At 39.3% G+C, this 19,263-nt stretch overlaps 1 long non-coding RNA gene across 1 annotated transcript in view; it reads right to left on the bottom strand.

Moving 5' to 3' along the window:
* The window catches only part of LOC146543491 (uncharacterized), a 94,962-nt gene that overhangs the window by 34,873 nt on the left and 40,826 nt on the right, over window positions 1-19,263 (bottom strand). The window contains exon 2 of the long non-coding RNA XR_014886124.1: window positions 17,573-17,726. This is a non-coding gene — a long non-coding RNA (uncharacterized LOC146543491). The remainder of the gene's footprint in view (window positions 1-17,572; window positions 17,727-19,263) is intronic.

The following is a 19,263-nucleotide window of genomic DNA, read 5'->3' as shown; positions in this document are numbered from 1 at the left end:
TAAAGAAATTCTTTTATTTTAGAATTGTATTAAAGTTTTTTGAACTAAAGCACTATTAAAGAAGACCATTTTGCAATACAAACAGATCCTTTTCCTAAACCTCTGACTCTGGCAAAATTCCTGTGGGAAGGCAAGATCAAAACCAAAAGCTCTATTTTTAAATGTCCCAAATAGTACATGCCAGAGCAGACCAGAAGGAAAGCAGAAGCAAAAGTTTATGTACTGAAGTAGAATAGCCCCTTGCTAGGAAGATGAAATAATTTGCGCCCAAGTATTTAACAGTTTATAATCACATACCTATAACATATGCTATTTTAGTAATGATCTCATTTGATAATTAAAAAGTAACTGCAACTGTAGACTTCTCATTGCAATTGGTTTGGATGAGGTGGGGGGTGGTTATAAGCAAACTGGTCATTTAAATCAGGCATTGTGCCTTTCCAAACATGGATTCAAATTTATGCACCAGGGAGCAAGATGGTGAGTCCAGTGCCAGACTCTTGGTTTTGGCATATATGTCTTCACTGCTCTTGTTTGAAAGAATCCTGTTTACAATATTAAATTCTCTGAAAACATCATTTTAATTACTCTTGAAAGACTTATCCAGCTATTAAATGATCCAGGGTTAACTGAAGAGCTACTGCTATAGAAACATTTAAACAGACCATGGTGATTTTATCAAATTTCACAGCTGTTCCTGCAGAAAATGCAGTTTCTCAGAACACAAGATTTCTACTTAATCTGTTAATGGCAATTTTGGAGAAAATCTTCATCAAAGGAAAGACTTCTGCACAGGATTTGCCTGACTGGATTGGACCACAGTCAGTCCAGTCCAGAAACTTGTCTGGGTAAGACAGCACCAGATGCTCCTGTGAAAATAAATACATAAATATGCAATACACAAATGTAATTTTGCCTGCAGAAGGTCATTCCGTTTAAATTGCTAAGACACAGAGTTTTGTTTTCTCCAATGTGCTTTTATTAGCATTGCATCATGCAAGATTCTTGTTGGTTATAAAAAATAGCCCATCACACCTTAAACCTAAGTTTCCTGGCTCAAGGAATGATGAAATCTATATTTCGACAGTGTGGCTTGAAGATGTACCCTTTTCCCATTCAAGATTTTTTGTATTTCTATCATGTCGCTCTTTTATCAGGAGGTAACCGAACCCCAGGCTATTTTATTATCTTTTATTTTGTTCCCCTTATTCTTCACCATTGTAGAGCAGCTAGTCTCAGTCACTTCAATTTCTCTCCTCGTAAGAGATTGCTTTTCTGTCTGATCTCATTCTCAACACCCTTACTTTGCAACTGAGGAAGCCACACAATGCCTCCTTAGGTAATCCATACCAAGAGAACAACCAGAGATAGGCCCATTTATTTTTGCTCTGGAACCACAGTTAGCTAAACCACTGTTTAGCTGCATCTCAGATCCTGCAGTCATGCTGACTTACAGACTGAACCCAGTGAAGAGTGAGGATCTAGCAGGAACTAGCACACAAACAGTGTGAAGTCAAAAACATCTTGTATTCCAGTGGTTGGATGCGCTCCCCACATAGGTCCATCTACAAAAGCCAGCCAACACATAAAAAGCCTTCTAGCTCAATCCTGTGTTAACTTAAACATAGCCTCTCTTCCTTCATTACCTCCTTAGATCATGGTGCTCTATTAGAGTTTCCTCCGTTCTTGTTTAATCTCTGCCAAATATTTTTCACACACAAATTCCAAGGGCAGATCTAAAGCTCAGGCTAATAGGCAAACACATTTGTGATGTGTGTTAACAATTATGCCTCTGATGTTAGGAAACTTTGTAGAAAAGTTACACACATGTAAGATAGAAAATTAGTCAAAGACGTGCTTCTGACTTCTGAAATAGGAAGCCAGGCGTGGATTATTTTTTCCTTTATGTTGCTTGCATTTGGTTGCTTTCTATTGCACTACACGCTTAGCAAGCTTACAAATAAGCTCAACAAGTCAGCAATTAGAGCTGTATATGTAACTAGCTGTGCAACAACATTTACAGATGAAGGAGCACAACTAAAGATCTTCTGTTCTGGCTGAACTGCAGCAAGAAAAGTACTCTGCATTTCCTGATCGCTTATGGACAAACCATCCAACCAAGGGGACTTCTGGCGAGCAGAGTAAATTGCTTGTGTAATTATGACTTAAGTTATCCACACCTTATCTATGTTCAGCTAAATAGGTCTCTACCTTTGCAGACAAGCTGCTGTCTGATATCCTGTGAATCTCAGGTTATGCCTGAACTTCTAAGGGGTGATTACAGTAGGTATGATGTCAAATCCTTCTGCCAAATTACTGCATAAACTGGATGTTTCAGATTCCTGAGTTGTTGGTATCTTATCCTGCTTGCCCCAAACTGTTGAGTATTTCTTCTAGTCGTGCATGCTAATGCCAAAAGCCACTGTGACAAAAAATACATTTTGAACAAAGGCTAAACAACATAAACGCTTTTACTTTACAGATGGCAGTCAGAACTCAGCAGATGGTGAAAGAAATCCCACAGGATGTTCTTCTCTCCCTCTCTTTTTCTTCTCTTCCCTCCCCCAACATATATATGAATGCATGTGTGCACACGGAACGGCAAAGTGTCCTGATGAAATACTCAAAAGGCTTACACAAGAGCAGGATCTACCCATTTAACAATATCTTGCTGACTCGTTTTAGAACAGAAAAGATACAGCCAGTGGCTGGGTACCAGAGAGGGAGTCAGGAAACCTGCTCTGTCCATGGATTACATCTGTTCTCTGACACATCTTTGGGCAGGCAATTCTCCTTTGTTCTTTTTTATTCTCTTCCCATACACTGTCCTCTTTATTTTTATTCTAAGATCCTCAGGGAGGAGACTTTCTGTTTCTGACTGTTAGGCCTTAAAACAGCTTGTACCATGCTGGTGCGCTTCAGTCCAACTTGCTTCACAGAAAGCATGAGAGAGACAGCATGCTCTGTACTACGTTCCACAGAAATGAATATAAAGATCTCCATGAAATTTCCCCGCCTGACAGGGGGAAAAGCATGGCCAAGGACAGACCATACAGAATCTACAATCCTCTTTTTGCATCAGGCCATTTAAAAAGGGAGAAGATAGACTAAAGCTGGCAGAGAGCTGTGCTAACAGGCGCGATTGCATCCAGTTCTATTGGTCATGGGGTAATCTTACACAGCAGTGCACTGTTCCTTATAGATAAGTATTATTTTGCATTTTTGCTATATTACATTTGAGTGTACTCCTAATGAAAATGAATCCAAAACCACTGTAAATGAACATAGTTGCCCCCCATATCCTACTCACCATAGAAACGTCACTCATGTCAGAAGCATCAGCAGCTCAGCAATACAGAGCAGCACCAGGCACCCAGTAAGGGCTAGGACCTCCAAGCTCACCTGGAACTGCAGGAGGAACTGGCAGTAGGCTCAGCTCTGGCCTGCATTTTTCACCTAGCCTTTCACTCCTTTAAGAAAACCCCAACCACTTTTAAAGATAAGAAATAAGCAATTCTCTTTTCTTTGCAGTAAACGAGAACCCCCCCTTAAAAAGCAGCATATGATTGCATATCACAGTATCGTTTAGCATTTACATAATGCAACCACGCACTGAACCAACCACGCTCTCCATAATGCCATGCTCTTACCCTCCTCAAACTCATTCAAACCTGTCATTACAATCACATTGAACTCCACGTTGTTTCCACACACAACCCAAGACAGCCTTCATCTGTAAAGTACTACGCAGTTTCCACAAATATAAAGCCTCAAATATAAAAATACCTCTCCTTCATTTACATTCGAGGGGGTATATTGTACGTGTTCGTGATGAGCTCTGTGGACTGAATTTTACAGACATAGGGCCATGCAAACCTGACCTTCTGTAAATGGGAGCTCACAGGTAGATCCAGCATCCAGCATGGCACGAGGCCATCATAGACATAACCAGCACAGCACGCAAGAGACAGCTACGTGGCACGTGCCAATACTTCTTAAAATGCCAGTGAAATCTGAAGCTGGTCATATATCTGAATGGACTACAGCAAGAGAAGCACAGTGATATGTGTAGCTGTTCTGAAGTTACCGAATCACTGAACAGATGGACTGCCTTGTAGTAGGCTGGAACCTACTACAGCCTTTCCAAATTAAGGAGTATCAGACATATGCATAGAAAATTGTACATATAAAACTGTACTCAGCTATCTTGACGTTTACAATTTTGGCAACTCATTGACAAATCTGTTGTTTAACCAGAGAGAAAAGTGATATTTTTTTTACTTACTTTAAAGGCAACCTGATTGTTCACAACAGAGATTACTTCAGGTAGAAGGAAGCCATTACAGATTTACATAACACTCAGCACAAGGTGTTGCAGGCTAAGAACCCATGCCAAACACTTCACACCATCTATCTCCCCACCTCAGGAAAACACTTCAAATCACAAAACACATAGTCCTACACTGAAAGGTGAACTATTAATGAAGGTCTGCTTGCAGTACAGCTGCTTAGGTCTAAAAACTATTTTGCTGCAGCACTAGGTGCACATAACAAAGCAGAACCAGAAGTGGGAGCCACCTGCTGAATACAAGAGGATCTGCCCTGAAACTGTGGATTACTTCTTGGAAAATAACACACAGAAATGGCCTGCCATTGGCTCTGAATTTTTCCTTCCTCACCATTTCAGCCGAGTGGCACCCTGATGTATAACTGTGTCTTCTGCCAGCAGTCACACAAAAGGCAAGTTGGCCGTTACTGCCTATTCGTAGATCTATATCAGCTGTTAAGATTTAGCCAAGTGGGTGAATTTTTTAAGTGAGAGATACCTATCAGCTGTGATGCTTGATCAGTTAGTCAGTCAGTTCCAGGTCAAATGGTACATCTAAAGCACTGCAATAGAGTCATCTAATTTTCACGGCCATGGCTGACCCAAGCTTGGTATCCTATCCCAATCTGATGGGCACTTTCCTTTACGCAGAAATTCAGACCATGCCAGTTAGGGCCCAGAAGACCAAGGAACACAAGCAAGCTGCTTGCGAGGTGCTCCTTCCCTGTAGCTCCTCTGCTAGCTCCAGGCAATGGGAAAAGAAGCTGGGATGAGGAAAAACGCAACAGGAGCAAAAGCATGCAGTAGGAAGGAGTTTAGGAGGTCAAGAACACAGCTGGAACTCAGACATACCAGAGACCTTCACTGTTGATCAGACCAGAGAACAAAGGTAGAAGCAAAGTAGATGGGGGCCACCAGTGGAAATGGAAGAAGTAAACACTGAGCAGTATTTAATTAAGGACTGTATTGTTTGGATGTAGGAGGGGTTCACAGACAGACAATACAGGAAACCACATCCCTGGTATTTCCTATATTGAGAGTGGAACTGTGATTTCTATAAGGCTTTCATGATTTATTATTATGGATTGTGGGTGTGTACTATAGATACAAAAGCTGTCTGAATATTTGAACTCTGACTGGAATTTGAAACTACTCAGAGCTCAGATCCAGGGGATTTATTTGGGCTCATTTCTAGTTAAAACATTGTGAGCTAAGGTCATACAATTCCATGGAATAAGGGCAGTTTCTAAATCAAACCACTGCAGTATTAGAAACGGATGGCTCCATTTTTCTGTCAGGAGCTTTTTTATTTTTCCTGCCTCAAAGGAAACAACCACAGCCGATTCTGGATGCCTCTGAGCCTGCTGAAGAAGTTACATTAAAGCCCTGTTTAAAACAGCTGTGCTGGCTTGATACTTTTTGAGGAAGAATCTTACCCAAATAAGAGGCTCCTATCTCAGAAAAGATCTTACAGTACTCTACATTAATTAAAGATAAGGTGATATCATTACAGAGATAGACATTGTTATCTTTCCCCCTAATGTTATCAGGGCTGCTTTTATGCTTACAGATGAACACTTCCAGACGAAGATATTTTTGAAAACCTCCCATTGTGTTTGAAAGCAGCTGCTAAATGGAATAACAAAGTTTCACAGGGAAGCATATTTTGAGGTCTGTTCTGCAGCTCACTGAAGTCAAAGAGAAGGCATACAAAAGCATACTTTACTGTCTCTACTCTGGGATGTTAATTTTGTAGCAAACACTTGTATAACATAAAACACACTGCAAATTTCTTTCACTTTGCTGGTTGTTAAACTAATGTTTATAGGAGATATTTTCAAGAATCTACCTGGGTTACGCTTCACAGAAAAACATTACTGGGCAATGAAGGAAAAAAAAATGGCAGTGGCCAAAAGGTTTCAGTCACTGTCAAAACTTCAAACTGTCCACTGCTGAAAGCACTGAGAATTCCAGATGGATTTTTCTTCTACATGACCAAACTCAAGCAAGGATTATGTGACGGTGTGCCCTGACTTCAGTCAGCAGCAGTATCTTCAGATACAATCTAGATCCCTTCCAAATGAGAATTTGGAATATACAATTGCAACAAAAGCAATGATTTACGTAATCTATGGGGGAAAGTTAAGCAAAGGAGCATTTAAAGTATGCAAAAAAGAGTTGGTGTTGGCTTAGCTGATCTTCTGGTAAAATTATTTTTAGGATTTTTATTATTTGAAGCCAATTACTTAGTCAAAGTTTCATATACATGTGTATATATATATATACACACACACAGCAGGATGCTGGCACACATTCTGTCAGGGTGCACTTATGGGGATGATAAAAACAATTTTTGTAGCTGACACTATGAAACATCAGAATAGAGCAACGAATCCTCCCTAAAATAGGGAATTCAACTCTGTCAAGAGACGGAACTGCTGAAAGACAACAATGGTGAAAAACAGATGGTGCTTACACTGAAATTCATACGCTGACAAATGAATTCATGTTTACTTTCTTTTTCTTTTAAATTCTTCTGGATTGAGACAAGAGCTCCCGAGGTCTCTAACTGCACACTTGGTAAGTACAGAGCATGAATGAATCTCTACATATTCTTCATTCTTCAATATCTTCAATTCAATATCTTCATTCAATTAAGGAAAATTTAGAGCATTTTCAGTTTAAGCAGATTATCAGGTGATGCCTAACAGACATTTTATTTTTTTCCCCTTTGGTGTTCAGGCAAGCAGTTGCCATACAACCTTCTGCTTCCAGAGCTTAAGGGAAATCTGAAAGATAAAGTGCTGATTTCCAGATTTAACTCCTCAATATCCTTTTGTTTGGTAAATTCCAATCATAAGCTTGAGTTTGTTCCTGCCAATCCCAGTTCACAAGCAGACTGGAAAAAAAGCTCACAGCAAGAAGAGTCATAACTTGAGAGATGTGTTACCATGGTTCCTACAGCATGTCCCTGGATCAAAGTGATCCTTTGCTCACAGAATTCCCTGGGAGTTAAAGCCTCACATCACTAAGCTTCACTTGAATCTATGGAAAATTTAAAATGGTACAGAGTTGTCCCTGTCAGGAATTATATTGCACTCAGACAAAAGCAGGCTCTAGGCTTGATGAACCACTCTAATTCCAAATTATAAAATTTCTACCTGCTTTATTTTTAGAAATATGCAATCTATATCAGTTAACACAATGCCAAAGACTTCTGCTTAAGATTTAGTGAAGGCTTCCAAACAGATCAAGTTTGGTAAAATAACACAATTTATGGGAATGGTCAGACAACAACAGTAAAGCACACAACGAGCCTCAGTCAAAATTCTGATGCTTTCTTTCCTGGCTGATTAAGAATCCAAGGATAATGCTTAAAATTAAAGGTGAAAAAAAGCAGAAAAGTGTTTTGGAATTGTAGGCAGACTTTTTATGCTTATGTGCCTTGTGATGCAGTTAGGTGTTGAGTGTTTTTTCAACAGTATCTGAACAGCTAATTGCCAAGAAGAAACACTTCTAAAATTCCCTAGAGACATCTATTTCTATCTCTAACCTAAAAGTCTGGCTTTTACATTTCCATCATCCTGTGAAAAAAAAGGAACTATGAGCAAGTGTAGCAACCTGAATCTTGGCTAGCTCTAAAGAATTTGTATGGTAGTGCATGCTACATATCACACCATAACAACAGCTCCTGTGCTTAACTACACTGCAAGTGCACAGGGGTTGATGCTTGCAGCTTGGAATGCAATCCTGAAACCTTTTAAGTGAGATAAAATTAAAAGACAAATTAGAAAACTGCAATAAAGTGCTGAAAGAGGCAAAGATTATGTTTCAACTGTCCTCCTTGAAATGAGCATTTATTACTTGCAGCTATTTAAGCATGTTTGTATCCACAAAGAATCAGGAACAGAAATGATGCTGTGCACAGCGGCCAGGAGCTGGCAGCAATTGCCCATGAACCTGGTGAACTCTCCATTCACGTTCTCAGTCTCTTTTCTAAGGCTTTTAAAAGCTGCAAGAGTCAGAGAGGCTGAAACTACTTTTTAAAGCAGCAAGTTCTTCACAATTTCTCTGGAAATTCAAAGAAAATTGTTACAAGCATTATATTGTTACCCACATTGACCTGAGTATTGAAATGTTTTTTGGAAAATTTAGGTCTGACTTGCGGAAACATTTTCTATCTCTATATGACCAGTATCACTTTCAGAGCCATACACAGGGTCAGTACAGTATTAGTGATCAGGAGGTGCCTCCTATTAGCATTGCCTGCTTTCCCTATCAGAACTGCTACAGTGATGTAGCATCACTGCATCTTTGCATCAGTATAGTTACAGTAAGAGCAGATGACAGGTAGAAAAGGTGCAAAGGAAGAAAAAAAATATCATCATATCCAATATTACATTACTAGCAAAACTTAACATATGCATTCTTTCCTACAGTCAATCCCTCTACGGCATCCTCTTCCACTAGTTTTTTTTAACTGCTTGCTCAGGGAAGATGTAGGCAGACATCAGATCCCAAACTGGGGCAGAGAAAGCCCATAGAATACAAGAAAACTGGCAACACTGACACTGATATCTCTTTACTTTCAATCTCTGAAAGCTTTTGGAAGGAGCCCTCCAGTTCTCTGCAATCAGTCCCTATGCTCTGAGCTGCATCGCTAGCTCAAAACTAAAATATTCCCTTGGTATGCAAGTGAAAGATGTCGGTAAGTGGTGGCAGGAGACTGGCCAAGATCCACAAGCCCAGATGTGCAGAAATGTGTACCACTGCCCACTTTTTTCCTTTTTCACGCTCTTCTTGCTTCACCTTCAGCTCTTCAGACCACCAAGTGCTATCAGCATCCAAACTGCAGGGGGGGGGACCAGCAGGCAGCAAGTGGGAGCCTCCTGCTAACCCAGAGCTTCCAGGGCAGGGATGAAGGAAGGGGAGGCAATGGGGATTAGCTGAGCTGCTGCTCTCTGATAATTAAAGGTTTTCAAGTGTCAGGAGCAATTTCCAAATATCACAGATTGTTTTCCTCCTGCGTGGCTTCACTACAGCATTCTGTCTTCAAAAAGTTTAGTTATATATTTTGAAAAGCTCATCTGTAGAAAAGACAAATGTCTCAGATATAATTATTTTGATTTTGTGACAACTGACTTCTGAAAACAGAATATTTATTCAATGAGTTTAAGCACAGCAGTACCAGTTGTTGACTCTCCTCATGAAAATATTGATTCTAAGCTCCCTAGCTTATAATGTTTTGATCCACATTCTAGGCCTATTGATTTACCTTTGATACTTCAATCAAACTGTTGTTTAGATCAACAGCAAATGCATTTGATCTCTCCAAAATAATTAGATTAATCACAGGAGGATCTGTGAAAGCTTTGCTTTGATTGATTATGTCTTTATGCTCTCTTGAGGAAAACAGTTAAATTTGAAAATGTAAAAAAGAGACAGTTGTTAGCCTCTTCCTTCTAGCATCTTTGAAATGTTTTTAGTCTCCATTTTCCTTTTACAATATAAGACTTTTTACAAGATTGCCAGCTTGCAGTGTGCTTAGTTATGATTTCCTCAGTGGCTGACATTTTGCAACACATAATGATCTGAGCAGAACTATCATTACACAATTTATTGTTCCCCAAAGCATTATTTGTTATAGAAGCTATTAGGCCAATGAGTTACATTTTATAGAATTTTTATAAGAATTATTTTAAACTCCAAGGAAATTAATCTCTTCCTTCCTCACCTCCTGGTCCCAGATTTCCATTTTACAAAGCAAAAGTATTCAAGCATGAGGGAGGTGGAGACTGTAGGTACTTTTTCTGAAGTCATCAGTGCTTTTATTTGCATAGAAAGCAAGTACAGGCCCCAAGATTTTACATTTAAGGAAGAAATTCTCTTAATTTGCATCACAGAAACACTACTGTTGCCAATGGGAGTTCTGTGCAAGTGCTGAGCCCAGCTGCAAAAAGAATGTTGGATGCAATGCCACTGTTAAAAAATGTATTTTTATTTGATGAATGAATTGCTGAAGAAAAAAAGGACCGATTTTTTTTTCCACTCTCAAAACAATGACTTTGTATAATAATCCTATTGTTCAATCATCACTACAGTCTCTCCTGGAACCATGCCCAGAATGACTAACATTTTGTGCTAAACCTGTATACCTTTTCATGGGGACTTATTCATTAATCAATAGTTTTGATTACTCAATCCTATTATTATTCTCCTTTTTTTTTTTTTTTTTTTTGGGGGGGGAGGAGTGGGGAACAAATCACTAAGGTTATTAATTACACTGAAAAAGTTATTTATCTGCTAGCAGAACAAATCGAGCTCATCCTGTCACTCTCAGAGAGCTGTTTAATGCACCCTGACATGCTGAACTTCACTCAGCTTCACACTCTTCCCATCCCCTCTGACAGTGTCACTGAATGATAGGATCAAACCTTGGGTTACGGGGCCAAGGAGGTTTCCCTGAAGATGAAAATGCCACCACTGCAGCTAAAGGTAACTTCTGAAAATGCACTTCTCAATTTGAGAGGGAGCTCAGCTACTGGAGGCAGTGCAGGAAAAACAGGGCTTGTCTGATGTTGAAAGTAAGCTAGGCCAGGGGCACATCAAACATCAGGGAATGGTCGCCAAAAAAACTGAGGAGAGAGAGGGGAGGGAGGAGAACCAGGGGAGAGAGAGCTGCTAATCTGGGGGGTTTGGCTTGCTTTTCAGGCATGCAAAATGCAGAGCAATTAGCTGTCCCTGTGATGTGAACTTCCGTATATGTCAGACATGAAACAAGAAAGCTCAGAACTTCTTATTCAAAAAGAGTAGAACGACACTACAGAGCCAACTGTAATGAGACCAGACCAAGAGACATTTTCTACCCAACAGTGCACAGAAGAGCTGAACGACATAACATTTTTAGAAAGTGGAAAGAGAACAAAGGAGCGGTCAGTTTTTACACACTTTCCATAGGAAAGCAGATCTCTATGAAGTCAGCCACTCCTCTGAAAAAGCCTCCTTCCCCTATCTTTCAAGTTATGCGAGGATCTTGTGATTTTTATTAGTTGAGAAGACTGTCTTTTCCTTTAACTCATAGCAAGAATTCTCATATGGTTGCGCAAAAAGAAAATTCAGAACTTGCAAGTGTAAGAGAGCGTGGGAGCCACCATCTCGCAGCCTGTCAGGTCTCATGCACATTCTGTGCTGGCTGCTGCAGAGTGCTCAGCATGACGTCACAGCCGGAGCTGCTGCGCATCTGACATCACACCTTCTGGAAGAATGTCGTCTGCCTGAAAATAGCAAGCCAAAGCTCAAGTCAGAACGTACAGTACCTATTTGAAGTGTACAAGTTACACAGATTGGGCACATCTGGGATCCAGCACTGCTTAAGAAGATGAAGGACGTAATAACATCCATCTATCTTACACTGAGCTTAGCTTTTCTTTAAGAATCCGTAAAAAGCTGCATTTTTTTTAAAGCACCTGAATGGCAGATAAAGCAAGACTTAATATTAATCTCCTCCCACCCTTTTGAGAAGATTCTCCTTTTTCTCTTTTTGTGGGATTGATTTCCCCTCCCTGATACAAGTCACTACATTACGCTCTGCCTTCCTTCTGCAGGTGCTTTGGTTTGATATCGATACTTCAACCGCTGGTCTCAGGAACCTAGGCTTTTTCTTCTGTGTCTCTGCAGCACAATAGCATAACAGGCTCCTAATATACCACAGATGGTCTACTATACTTCTAAAATATAACAAAAATAGAATGCTTTGGCACATAACTTGAATTTAGGAAAGGTTTTGTTGTATAAGATGCTAAAACTGAACTCTTTTGTTTATTTCTGTCTGAAATAGCTCGGATTTTGTACAGCACAAGGACAAAATTGCAATATAGGTTTCTGAAGTGACGACAGAAAATAAAAGAAATCTTAGGAAAGATAGATTGATTTTTTATAGAGATGTCAGGGAAAACCACTTTTTCTTATGCCACAACAAAAATTAATCTTACATATTTTATGGGATAAAAAAAATATCTCAATAGAGTTGAAAGCACCTCACCTAATAAAGGCCCTGCTTAAATTCCATGAACTCATTATGGAGCTGGAGAGAGATGACTTTTCATTTATCTAAAACTGTCAAGTTACAGGAAAAGTATTACAACTAAAAAGCAAAACCAAAATGCTCACAGGTTTACAGATGTGTTCCACCTGAGACCCACTGGGTTCCAGTGCTGGGTCCTAACCACCCAAATCACTTCAAACCAAAGCATTTCAAAAGGTCCATTAGACAAATTATTTTTCCCCAATAGTTAATGAAACTTAGCACTGCATGTTCCTCTGATTTCACATATGGCAAAGAGAATTAAAACCACCAGCACATTTTAAAGATTCTGTTTTAAAATGTCATCTTTTGATATGCAAATACAAGGCCAGAAGTAATACCACTTCTTCCACTAATGCTCTATTCCTTAAACCTAAGGAAGAAAGAATCAAATCAATAAACAGCTTCAATTTCTACTCCTTCTGTCAAGTTGCTTCTAAAACAATACGCAGCTAAAACCTCATACTTCAGTATGCTAGGCCAACATATTGCTTCAATTACTGTCACATAACCTTTTTCAACTTGATATCTGTTATCTTATCTCTAATAGATAAATACCTACTCTTGGGAAAGGACCTGCGCATAATAAAGAAGAAAATTGAGTCGTTCTCTTAAGACAGCTGTCACCTGGCACAAAAAGTGACAATCAAGTGATCTAAAATAGCACTCAAGCAGATCAAATTTAAGGGGAAAGCTTTTTTTTTTTTTTTTTTTTTAATTTTTTTTTTTCTTTTCTTTTCCCCACAGATGTCACCTAACAGGGTCAGTTCTTGCTACCTGCTGTTCCTAAAAGAAACAATGCCTAGAAGTCAAGTTTGAAACAAATGCCCTTCCTTCAGCAAATCCCAACTCCACCTCAACAGGCTCTAAATCCACTGTACAGGACAAAAGGAAAGCAAGAAACGTAAATCATTTGTTAAAGACAGTGCAGTCTGGATAAACAGTAGATTCATGTTTAAACTTGGCAAGAAAATCAGAGGGAGCGGCCTCTCCATTTTGCAGGGATCTGGAAAAAGTGAAAAGCCTATGGAAGACTAATAAAACTTTTTTGGCATACCATCTGGAAGTATCAGCAGTTTCTGATTTTGGAAAGAATGCATCCTGCTTTTAACTTCACACAATTCCTCATTTCTGCTTTCACGTACTCAAGACCAAGAAATCTTTTTTACAAATGGTCCAAGAATCAATATGTGTTATTCTGGCTCACCCAGGTATGTGCTCTTTGAAAACAAAACTGAGCCATCTTGCAACTTAACTAAACATCACACAATAGCTCGGCCAATTCTGACAGCAGGAAGTGCGAGTGCAATAGAGTCAAAAAGCCTGCAGACTAGAAAGGTTGTGGAGCACTGAAAATGAATGGAGGAGGAAAAAACAAAGAGAAGAAAATCCTTCTTATTCTTCATTTGAGGGACATAACCTACAATATGGTAGCCTTCACCTAAGACATCATCCAGTTTGCACTTCAATCCAAGAGTACTAACCTCAGACTTCGCCTTAACACTGTGACTGGATTGAATTCCTTCCAGATCTGAGTAGGAATTCATACATACTTAGTTATGAATGCCTAACTAGATCAAGGTCCAAGTTACTGTAACCTTTATTTATAAGGAGCTTTACTTTTTGAGCGTATGAAGAACAGGAACAAAGATTACACAGTTTTCTAACTCTTAGATGGAAAAAGGATGTCAAAGAAAGATGAAAGCAGGAAACACAAAGTCCAAAAATATTAGACGTGGTATGACCTTCTAAAAAACCTTGACACTCTAGTAGCAACTATGCAGACTATCTTTTGGCTATAATCAAATCAGTACACTCTAAAAACTTATTCAAATCTTGTGATAATTAAATAAAGCAGAAATGTGGACCAGAATCCCCCACGTGTGAGGGCCACATTTCAACCATCTGATCCAGGACAAATGGCACAATACTCCAGGAACCCAGATGCTCTCATGCTCTGGTTTAAATCTGAAAACAGGTTTTTCAACAGTTCAATTTACATGAAGAGTTCAAAAGGCTTATTTTTCATTCCAACAGAGAATTAACACAAATGTCAGAAGTTGCCAGGGAACAGACTGTCACCCTCCAACTGCTTCCCTCCCTTCAAATACTTGGAGGATATTGTACTTCGTGTATCGCCTTTTAATCCTGTGTTCTGGTGCAGGCTTTTTAATATATACTTGCCATATCTGTATAAAATCTCAAAATGCAGAGTAGCCTACCAGACACAGCTCTGGCTTGGGATTTAGGGGACCTGTGAGCTGTTAAAAGTTATTAAGAAGGCTGCAGTACAGTAAGTCACTTCCCTATTCTGTGCTCCAAGCCCTGCATTTGGCAGTGTAATATCAACAGGCTTTGAAAGTGGTGGATGAAAAATCCCTCAGACTGAAAAACACTAAGTATAAACACACACAACAGACATCCTTGCTAGAATGGAAAGATGCAAGAATACATACAGAACAATCAAGAAGGTGGTCTGTTTCTAATAGCTACACTGCACAATTTCCACAGATCATTTCTTAAGATATTCCACTCTGCATTACTCTGACTGGCAGGACCCCACAAGTTTGCTTTAAGCTGGCCAGCCCATGAGGTGCAGGGAGTCTCTCACCAGTGGTAATGAAGGTCAGCATAGACTGCAAAACCTACCTGAAAATCTTTGGGCTTTCTTTGCCAAGGCTCTTTTGCTGCTATTAGTGCCCAGTCAAGGAGGCTTAAAGTTAGCTCAGTTCTACATTGGATTCCCATTTCAGAATTTAGACACAAGCAAGTATAATGCTGCTAAATCAGTTACCTTCTAGCTCCTGTTCACTGCTCCTTCTATCTTAAATCCCAAGACTGAAATGGTAACTTTTTTCTCCATAATAATAGTGATCTTGTGCAGCCATAAATACCCATTATGATTTCAAATAAGAAAATAAGTTACTAGAAAACATGTCTTTAAAATTGTTTGCTCAATATACTTGATGTGTGAGCTTGCAGCCTCTAGATTGATGATTTAAATTCAAGGCAAGCTCAGAGTGAAAGAAAATTCTGCCATCTGGCAGAAATTAAAGCAATCCACAGTGCAAGTGGGCTGCTGTTGACATCCCAAAAAGACTGCCCCAAGTCTGCCTGGGCTTCCTCAGCTGAAGTACAAAGTTAGAACAGGCCAGACACCAGCTTCTTCCCCTTCTGTAAGTTCCCAGGAGAGAAAAAGACAGTATGCATGAGCAGAGCCAGTACACAGCATTTTGGTCCTCTCAATGTACTTCACTGGAAATCAAACGTACATTGAAAAGGGGAGGAAAACTCTTTGTTGATGAGATGCGGGCTGTCTGATGTCAGTCACGGTGACAATCGCATCAGGCTGATTGAGCAGAATGTGTTGAGAGTTCATCTCCTCCCAGAGGCAACTCTGCACTTACTTGTTTTCCAAAATAATCAGTCTAAAGAACATGCTGAATGAAAAATGTGTTGAATGAGTCGTACACAAAGAAACTCCAGAATACTGTGTTTCAGAGAGCCAAGGAAGAGAAAACAGACAGACAAATGCTAATTAAAGATTAGATTTTCAAAATGCCACATAAGTGCAATGCCTGCAACGTGAAGGCTCTTTCGCAGAGGAAAAAAAGCGTGATGGTGTTGCCCTCATGAATTACTTTTCATTTAATCCTCTCCACAATCTTGGCAAACGAAGAAAGTATGTTCACTCACCAACATCTATTTCATATCATACTAGATACTCTACTAGGAAAACTGTGCATGTCAAAAGCATCTTCTCAAAACTATATTGTACTTTTCAATATAAAAAGCAAGATAAAGGAGTTTGGAAAGTCAGAAGGTTCCTGTTAAGCAAACTGTCTAGTTAGCTCCCATTGACATAGGAGCTGGGCTTGATGCAGTTTGGTAAAGTTCTGATTTACCATTTGGGGGCTGTCTTAAGCTCTTCAACAAAGCAGCCATTTTATCTACTCTAGAACTCTTAGGATCTGGGCATCTCAGTTCTTTGGATTCTTTCACTGCAGTGGGTGCTTATGTAGAGAAAATTACTGACTTTGCCACTAGGTATGGGCATGTACACCACAGGCTTTATATGTTACATAATTTACATAGACAAAATAATCTTCTCCCTCTACTTCACAGTGTAATATGAGCATTTCACAACTGTAATGCATTGCAGACTGTCATAGGACAACACAAGCTATACAAGCTGCACAACTCACCTGCAAACACAAAATGCTAAAAAAAAAGAATCATATTTCTGTATTTAGAGATGACCAATTAAAAAACAAAAACAAAAACAAACAAACAAAAAACACAATCTATAATCCAGCACCATAGGGGCTTCCTTCCAATAAAACCTGAATTGTCCTAACATATGTTTTGTGTGTGAAGTGTGACAGGGCTGTAGTCAACAGAAACAGAAATCAGAAGTAAATACTTCAGGGAACTTTTCCTGATGCGGTTGGAAAAGAATGTTGTCTGGAGAAAAAGCACTGGGCACATACTTATTCAGAGGTCAGTTCAACATTCTGCCTTCTAATGTACAGAGAGAACAAGACTTTGCTGGCCAGAAAAATAGTTTCTGTACTGTACTGCAGTACAGTATAGTACTGTACACATCTGGTTGTAATATCAGTGCTACTGCCTTTTCATTATTCATTACAGGCTTTAGAGGATTCTAATACTGTTTCCTTCTCATTTCAATTATTCTGGTAGATGCTAAGACTGTTCAGAGAGTGATGGTTTCTTTGGAAGAACATGGAAACGTATGCCCTTCCAAATACATCAAACCACTCCATAAATGTCCTTTTGAAAGATGAGGCAATTCTAGAGACTTTTATAAACAATCCAAATAACTCACTTAGTAGTAACTGAGATGGACTCAAGCAATTTGATGCCTTTCTGGTGTTAAATTCTAAAAGTGTTTAAGATGCATTATTAGGCAGACTTGAGAGTTCCATGTCTCCTACCAGGAGAACCCTGAGGGAAATGTGATCTGCTAACAAATAAGGTCCACCTTCAAAGACCTACCAGCTGTTGGAAAGCTTTTGCTGCAAGAAACATTCCCCCCAGTGCTCTGGAGGCCTGGCAGATTGAATGAAGCACTTAAAATACACTACAGATGCCTACATCACAGGAAAATGACATACTTAAAATCAAACAAAAATCACCCAAACCTGCTTTATGACATATCCAGAAGTTCCTTGGCAGACCATATTCTTGCCACCCTAGCTAATGCCTGCAGACCGTCTCCTTCAGTGCAACGCTTTGGTACGCCAGCAGCCATTCCCATTTGCCTCTGACTGGCAGACAAACAGCTTTGCACAGTTTCTGGAAAAAAAAAAGAAAAAAAAACACCAGATAAAATGTGAACTCTAAATGTGACGTCCATTAAGGCTCCGCAGTTAAATTTTAAGAAAAAATTTAAGGAAGTTCATCTGCAGATTAAGGTTACAGTGTTATGAAGAGAAATGCTCACTCTCTCCCATAGACCCAAAGCCCTTATCAGATACGTCCTTATAAATGCAACCATGAATTCACTTTATATCTCTTTGTATTCAATCTGGAACATGTTCACCACTGCTGCTTGTTCTCTCATTCCCCAACACCATGATGGATTAGTAGGAAGTACTGGCAGTGGAGTCTTCCCACTGTGGGTGCAGAAAGCCCAGGAATAATAATTTCATGATGAGAAAAAGGACAAAAATTACCATGATTTTTTTTTTTTTTTTCCAAACTGTACTTGTGCCTAAGTAACAAAATAAATTCCTTGTAAGTTAATCTTAGAAGGAGAATGGGAAAAATAAAGAAGAAAAAATTAAAGGTTTGAGTGATATGAACTGTCAATCCTTCTAACCAGAAATCAGGCCACAATAACTGGGCAGAGCAATGGGATTTTGCATTACTGCTCCATTTTTCACTTTGTTATTAAAAATAATTTTCCCAGATTTTTTAGCAGTAGACATCTTTGAGATTTGCCTGCTTTTTGTCCTCCTCAGATCTCTCTTTGAGTTTTGCTACGTACCCTATTCCACAGCAGGTTTCTTGTCTCCTTTTCCTCTTTACATTTGGAGCACATTGGGCCTTCACCCATTTAAAGGGGAAGGTCTCTTCTGCTCTCATTGGCACTGCTTGCTCCCTGAATATTTAAATAGCCCTGCTCCTTTGTGAGCTATGAGACATCTACATCAAGGACAAAAAGATCTAAGCAATGACCATAATATTTAGATCTAAAAAGTTGTTGATAGCCAAGTTCACCCTCAGCTTAGTTTCTCTGAATTTGAAAGACTCACATGTGGGATACACTTGGTCCTCTGTGTTAAAACTGGTGGGCTGATCTGGTGATACATAATAAGCAAAGACATTTGAGAGAGTTCAGCATCTTTCAGGGTAAGGATTTTTAGATCTGTACCTTTGTTCCCAAAAGAGGTAAATGAATAATGAAATCTCCCTGCAGTGTGAACAGCTGAACTTAATACAGAGGAAATTTCTCAAAGAACTGCCCTGGTGCCTAGCAAATGTGCCTGTCAAAAAGGGTTGCTCCTTTCTGGGTATTTGTTCTAGCAAGTCCCAACCTACAGGATTACACAGAATGGCTCAGGATAGATTTCTGCTTTAGCAGGTTTTGTAGCTTTGAAAATTATACTTTTCATTAGCATAAATGTGACAGCAGTTTGAAAAACAAAATTTTATTTAACAAAAAGAATTTCAAGCAAATAATTATTCAGATAACCAAGATACTAAGTTTTGAAGATCAGTACAATTTCTTTTAACAGGTAATTCTTTCTTCTCTACAGTAGCAACTGTCATTTTATACTGCATCTGTAAGATTGTCTCTACATCAGATTGAATGCTTCCTTTCTTAGGC

This window comes from Meleagris gallopavo, chromosome 13 (genome assembly GCF_905368555.1).
Source record: "Meleagris gallopavo chromosome 13, MGAL_WU_HG_1.1, whole genome shotgun sequence".
In the NCBI taxonomy this organism is placed as follows: Eukaryota; Metazoa; Chordata; class Aves; order Galliformes; family Phasianidae; genus Meleagris; species Meleagris gallopavo.
This window is presented reverse-complemented; position numbering and strand designations above follow the sequence as displayed.